General features: G+C 41.0%; 1 pseudogene; it reads right to left on the bottom strand.

Annotated features, from left to right (window-relative positions):
* Positions 1–5,895: 5,895 nt before the first annotated feature.
* On the bottom strand, positions 5,896–6,963 carry LOC101423133 (F-box only protein 28 pseudogene; annotated as a pseudogene).
* Positions 6,964–7,257: the final 294 nt, after the last annotated feature.

Raw genomic sequence — 7,257 nt, forward strand, 5'->3', positions numbered from 1 at the left:
GGGTGGAACTGGGTTATATGATTTACTTCCAAATCTAAATATTGTGAGTAATATAAGGCTGTTAAGTTAGTTAAATCTAACTTCTGCTGTGGGAAGGAACTGTCACTGCTATGGTAAAAAAGGAAAAAACAAAACGCTGTTCAGATGATGCTCAGGAAACAGGCAGAAAGTACACAGGGAGCCCACAGGAAACAAAAGCAGGAGCCAGTCTCTTCTCCCTATCGGCCCGCAGTCTACCTCGAGTGCCTCTTATTGGCAAGCCTAGAAGGGAGTCGGCTGGCAAAGCAGAACTATGGTTGACATAGTGCCAGTCTGAGCATCTTCAAAGCAGAGTTTGGGAAGTTGGATTTGGAGTTGGGAGACCATAACTTAGCTGGCATGCCTGTTGTATTTAAAATTTTAGAAAAACCACAAATTATGTAACTCATACTACCACAGCCATTAACCTTTATACATAATCTCATTAATACTGCTTGTTTAAAGGTCACTAGTAAAATACTAGGAACGAAATCCAATGCTATGTACTGAATTTGCTCACCTCATTGATCATTCGTCACTACTTCTTGAAAATGACTTCTTTCTCAATTTAAAATACATGAGGGTTCCGATTTCTCTGCTTCACTAACACTCATTATTTTCTGCTTTTTGAATAGTAGTCACCTTAGTAGATGTGAATTGGTATCTCATTGTGGTTTTGATTTGCATTTCCTTAATGGTTAATGATGATGAGCATCTTTTCATGTGCTCATTGGGCATTTATATATCTTCTTTAGAGAAATATCTGTTCGAGTCCTTTACCCACTTTTCAAGTTGTACTGTTCGTGTTTTTATTTTGATGTGTCTACATTTTCTTCCTTTTCCTGTCCCTTTCATGGAGACCACAAGACAAGGATCCACAAATGTAATAGGCTACTTTAAGAATCAAAATACTGCTTTAGTTTCCTGGTTGCAAAAGCAAATACCATGCAGTGGGTTGGCTTTAACAAAGGGATTTTATTAGCTCATGGTTTTGAGACTAGGAGAAACCCAAAATCAGGGCATTAACAAGGAGATGCTTTCTCCCAAAAGACTGTGGTGTCCTGGGGCTGGCTACTGGTGATCCACCGTCCTTGGCTTTTCATTCACATGGCAATGCACAGGGCTGCCTCTTGGCTTCTCATCCAGGTTCTGTTGACTCCTGATTTTTGGCTGCTCCCTTTGTGGCTCTCTCTCTCTCTTGACCTTCCCTGTAAGGCCTTTAGTAACAACAGTGATGGGTAAAAGGCTAAATAAAGAAAAAGAGCAATGCCCAGGGAGGAGCAAGGGTAGCCTCTAGGGACATTGATATCTAATATGAAATGTAAAATATTTTTCATTATTCTAATTGTCCTCCATTACAAGTAAAGATTTGTCAAAAGTCAGAGCGCGCCCTTGGCCTATGCAATGTGGAAGTTAAGTTAGGGAGAAGAGATGGAGAGAGTAGCAGTGACCTGGGGAAGCTTGTGAGTGGAGCATCAGGGTCCCAGGCAGGCGAGTGTGAGATGGGCAGGGAGGGGAGCAAGAGGTGGTGTTATTGCCAATATGTAGTTAACAAACATTTTAGGTATTACTTGGGAAGTTCCAGAGAATATTTTGGGTGGCAGAATCTGTAGAATGGGCTTCTGGTTATTGGTGGAATGAGGGCTCAAAGACATAGTTGGGTATTAAAGGAAATGTGAACTTATTTTGTAATTAACAGCCACTGAAGTCGGGATGTTAGTTACATAACAATCCCTCAGTTTAGTTTCTTAGAGGTCTTACTCTATTACCTGGTTGGCGAGCACTGAAAGAGTAATACTGAGTAAAAGTGGTAGAAACTGAATTTTTTTTCTGTATTTAATTATGTTATTGACATGGGTTTAGGATTACTATTTTAAACATAATGATGTTACCTTTATTTTTCCTTTTTTAAAAATGGGAAGCAGATGGCGAATTCCATAAAATTGGTTTCTCTTTTGATCTATTAATACGGTAAATTTTATTTTGAGTATTAATTTTTATGTACTTCTTTTTAAAGATTTTGATATGAAGTTGGTGAAGGGGGAATGGAACTATGTTAATCATAAAAAGAATTAAGAGAACTTCCTTTTTCTTTATGCTCTCAAACAGCTAAAATAGTGTAACAATTATTGGGTTGAAGCTCTGAATGAATTTTGGTCCTTGAAACATCTGTGCTTAAGAATGTTTTGAGAGGGAAACGGACTTGGCCCAGTAGTTAGGACGTCCGTCTACCACATGGGAGGTCCGCGGTTCAAACCCCGGACCTCCTTGACCCGTGTGGAGCTGGCCCATGCGCAGTCCTGATGCGCTCAAGGAGTGCCGTGCCACACAGGGGTGTCCCCCGCGTATGCGCAAGGAGTGCACCCCTAAGGAGAGCCGCCCAGCGTGGAAGAAAGAGCAGCCTGCCCAGGAATGGCGCCGCCCACACTTCCCGTGCCGCTGACGACAACAGAAGCGGACAAAGAAACAAGACGCAGCAAATAGACACCAAGAACAGACAACCAGGGGAGGGGGGGAAATTAAATAAATAAATAAATCTTTTTTAAAAAAAGAATGTTTTGAGAGGTGGCTCTCTGAAAAATATCACTTTCACCAGAGTTTTACATTTATTGCATAGCTATACAAATTTTTCCTTAATCTTTTTATTTCCTTCATAAATGTTCCCCTCCTTTTTTCCCCTAATTTTGTGTATTTATGGCTTTACCTTTTAAAAAGCAATCTAGAAAGTATATTACTTTCTTACTGCTTTGTTAACAATTTATCACAAAATTAGTGGCTTAAAACAAATCAATTTATTATCTTACAGTTCTGGAAGTCTAAAGTCCAAAATGAGTCTTATGGGACTAAAATAAATGTGCCAGCAGAGCTGTCTTCCTTCTGGAAGTTCTAGGGGAGAATCCCTTTACTTGCCTATTCCAGTTTTTATAGGCCACCTGCTTTCCTCAGCTTGAGGGCTATTTCCTCCATATTCAAAGCAAGCAGCATAACAAACTTCAGTCTCTTTCTCTAACCTCTGCTTCCCTCATCACATAGCCTCCGCTGACTCTTCTGACTTGCATTTATAAAGACCCTTGAGTTTATGTTGGGCCCACATGGAAAATCCAAGATCATATCCCCATCCCAAGATCCTTAACTTAATCACATCTGCAAAGTCCCTTTGGCCATGTAAAGTAATCTAATTTATTCACAATTTCTGGGGAATAGGACATGGACAACTTTGGGGAGCACAAATAATTTCTGTATAAGACAAAAGAGAATAGTTTTATTGTTTTTTAAAAATTAAATGTATTGTGGTAACAAATACACAACATAAAATTGGCTATTTTAACCATTTTTAAGTGTGCTGTTTAATGGCATTAATTACATTTACAATGCTGTGCTACTGTCATCACCATTCATTACCAAATATTTTCATCACCCCAAAAAAGAAACTTTGTGTCCATTAAGCAATAGCTCTCCATTCCTCCCTGTTACCAGTACCTGGTAACTTCTAATATACTTTCTATCACTATGAATTTGATTATTCTAAATATTTTATATTTGTCCTTTTGTGTCTGGTTGATTTCACTGAGCATAATATTTTCAAGGTTCATCCATACTGTAGCATCTGAACTTCATTCCTTTTTATGGTTGAATAATATTCCATTGTATGTATATACCACAATTTACTTAGCTGTTCATCTGTTGATGGACACTTGGGTTGTTTCCACCTTTTGGTTATTGTGAACAGTACTGCTCTGAACAGTAGCATACAAGTCTCTGTTGCAGTCAGTTTTCAGTTCTTCTGGGTATATATCTAGAAGTGGGATTACTGGGTCATATGGTAATTCTATGTTTAACTTTCTTTGAAACAGCCTAACTCTTTTCCACGGAGGCCTACAGCTTTACATTCCCACGAAAAACACAAAAGTGTTCCTATTTCTCCACATCCTCTCCAACATTTATTTTCCACTTTTTAAATAACAGCCACCCTCATTATGGTTTTGATTTCCATTTCCCTAATGCCTAAGGATCTTAAGCATCTTTTCATGTGCTTATTGGCCATTTGTATATCTTTTCTGGAGAAATGTCTGTTCAAGTCCTTTGCTCATTCAAGTCCTCTATTTCTTTTTTTTTTTCCAGAAATTATTTATTTTACAAGAATCTTCCCAACAAACCATGAAACATTGGGGACATTCCTTTGTGGTTATTTATTGAAACATAGTACATTGATATTTGTGTTTCAAAGTTAGACACACAATTGATCATAGTCTAAGGACAATATTGTGTAAGGACAATTTCAAAAATGGATAGGAAAAAGTGTCACTTTTGTGAGGTTAATATAAAGATGCATAACCAAGTCATGTTGGATGAATGGAAAAGGTGGTAACTTGTGCTTTTTAATTTAACTAAGATACTTTCCCAAACCTTAAATTTTAATTCGTTGTCAAACTTCCACATGGAAAGGAATGATTTCCTGTTTTCATCTAAATTTACTTTAAATAGCTGAAGCCCAAGGAAACAGTTACTTAAAACAATTTAATAGTGAAATATCTATACAATTAAGAACATTAAAACTAGGGCAGTGATAGTTGAATAAAGTCTTAAAAATATATAACTGGGAAATAACCACAGCAAACAACTGGGAGGCTGTTCAAGGGAACATTCAGAAGGCTGAAGAGTGCAAGACCTGGTTTTCCAGTTACAAGCTAACAAAGGGGTGCAAAATAAATTAAAGCTTTTGTTTCAAGTGGTAGGGGAGAAAGCTTAAAATTAATATTAAAAAGCTTCCCTCAAGTCACCTCCCAAAAGTGAAACTATCAAAATGCTTTTTCATAGTACAGTTTTAAGGAACTTTGCATCAATGGCAAAACCGCATCCCACAAATTATGTCCCCATCTCAATCACATCTGACCAGCAAGTGGTGAGCAAGGAACAGTACTAGTTACCAGAGGTCTGGTAGCAATAAAAAGAGCGTTTGAATTTGGGGTTCTGCCTTAGCCAGTGTACTTGTACCCTACACAGAACAGATAAAGCAATCGGCTTCCATACTTTCCTGCTCTTGTAAAACTGGAGGACAAATGGACAAAAAGTCCCCCTCTAGTGGCAAACTGCTGGCAGAAAATGTTAAGCGCTTAAATCACTAAAAAGCTATTCTAAAAAGTGGAGAAGTATAGAGGATCAAGATCAATACCAGTGCAAGAGCTTTTTAAGTGAATTGACTAGGCAACGCATACATCCATCTCATGCAAATTTAGGATATGGCCTCCAAAGAGCACGTATAACACCTGGATAAGCATGTATAACACCTGGAGAAGTCCCTTGCCTGTATTTTATAAAAATATATAGCCAATACCATAGAGGTCCCTTCTACAGACAACGTATGGAAATCTGTTTTAGCTGCTTATTACTTCAATACCAAAGGCTCCTTTTCAGGCATCCCAAAGGTCATGTATAACAAAAGTCACCTTTTTTTTTTTTTTTTAAACAAGATAGTGTATATAAAGTAGGTCTTTTCTTTCAAATGAGCAGGACATTGTCTTTACACGGAACTTCTAGTCTGTCAAGACTGGGTTTAAGATCCTTATGTAATGTGCATATATGAAGAAACAAACTTACTTTAAACATTATCTGCACTGGAAAAATGTTAACGCCCCAAACATGATAGAAAAGGCCTGTTTAGTACAAATCTATTGCAAAAGTAAAAAGATTCTGTGCATCAGTTCAACAAGGAGATGTGGGAAAATAACGTCTAACTAAGAGAGCTCAAGTTTAAGGTGTGTTCCGAAAAGCCGAAGGGACACGGCGTTGTCACAATATCGCGATACACTGAACTGCCTACGCTCCTAAGCCACGTTTCTTCTGGAGTTGGAACCGTGTTCCCATCTACTTTGCGTTTCAAAGACGTTTTGATTTCCCAGGAGAGTCTACGGCTTCTGCTGCCTTTTTTCGCTTCTGAGGAGACCCCTCATTCTGCCCAGACTCTGAGGAGTTTCCTACTGCATTTTCCATTATTTCTTGCAGTTTGTTTTCCAGCTCTGCCAACCGTGCCTTCTGTTCGGCTATGATCTGGGTTTGTTCTAGCAGTTTCCGATCTTGGTCCTGAAGTTGTTTCTGTTGTTCTTGCACTTTCGTGCGAAGCTCGGAAATTCCCTGCCTGAGGACGAGCACGCCAGCACCGTTTCTTTTAACTTGCTGCTGGAGTCGCTCATCTCCTGTCCTGAAGGGCTTTGCCGGCAGAAGGGCCACATTGCTGGCAGCTCCGCAGAAGGCCGGGGCTGGAGCAAGGCCCGCGAGGCTGCCCGACACAGCTGACCCTGGAAATTTCCTCTTTAGGGCGGGGGCAATTTCCTCATCGAAGTACTCCATCGCCATGCAGGAAATGTCCCGCGACTCTTTAAGCACATCATGAGCTCGCTGAGGGGCTCTGGTGGAACTGACGTATCTCAGCACACGATAAATCTCATCAGTCACCTTTCCGGGGATGAAGCAGCAGAGACTGACTTCCACGTACTTCATGAAAGTCATAGTCAGCAGTCAGAGTCTGGCTGCGACAGCGGCGAGAATGTCCGCCTGACGGGCTAACGGGTGGCTGCGCCTTTCCGACTCCCGCCTCGGGAGCTGGGCTCTCACTTGTTTCTGGCGTGGACTGTGGAAACGCTCCACTCTCAGAAATCCCTGACTGAGCATCCTCTGGCAGACCAAGTCCATTCTTCTACAAACCAGGCGGAGATGGCTGATTTCGTCGTAGGACAGAAAGCTGAGGATGTTCTCCATGGCCACGATGGGCAGCGCCATCAGCGTGTTGTTCGGAGCCAGCACCGGGGCCCGAGGGGCCGAGGGCCCGAGGGGCCGGGGCCCCGGCGGCGGGGCCTGCTGCTGGGCGGGGCGGGCGGCTGCGGGGGAGGCGCCGGCGCGGCGGCCGCCTCGAGCCTCCGCCAGGCCCCCGCTCCACGCGGCCGCCATCTTGGGCGCTTGCGCCCCTCCTCTATCTCTTCATTCATCTTCTGTCTAGGTGCTCAATCCTTTATTGAAAGTGGTGTATTTAAGTCTCCTATTCTCAATGTTGATCCATTTAGTTCTCCCTTCAAATCTGTCAATTATTCTTTCATATATTTTTGGGCTTTGCCATTACAAACGTAAATATTTTCTTACGTCTTCTTATTGAATTGACCCCTTTATCGATAATATTGTGACCATTTTTGTCCTGTATAAAAATTTTTTATTTAAAGTCTATTTTATCTGATATTAGTATAGTTA

This window comes from Dasypus novemcinctus, chromosome 1 (assembly GCF_030445035.2).
Source record: "Dasypus novemcinctus isolate mDasNov1 chromosome 1, mDasNov1.1.hap2, whole genome shotgun sequence".
Lineage (NCBI taxonomy): Eukaryota > Metazoa > Chordata > Mammalia > Cingulata > Dasypodidae > Dasypus > Dasypus novemcinctus.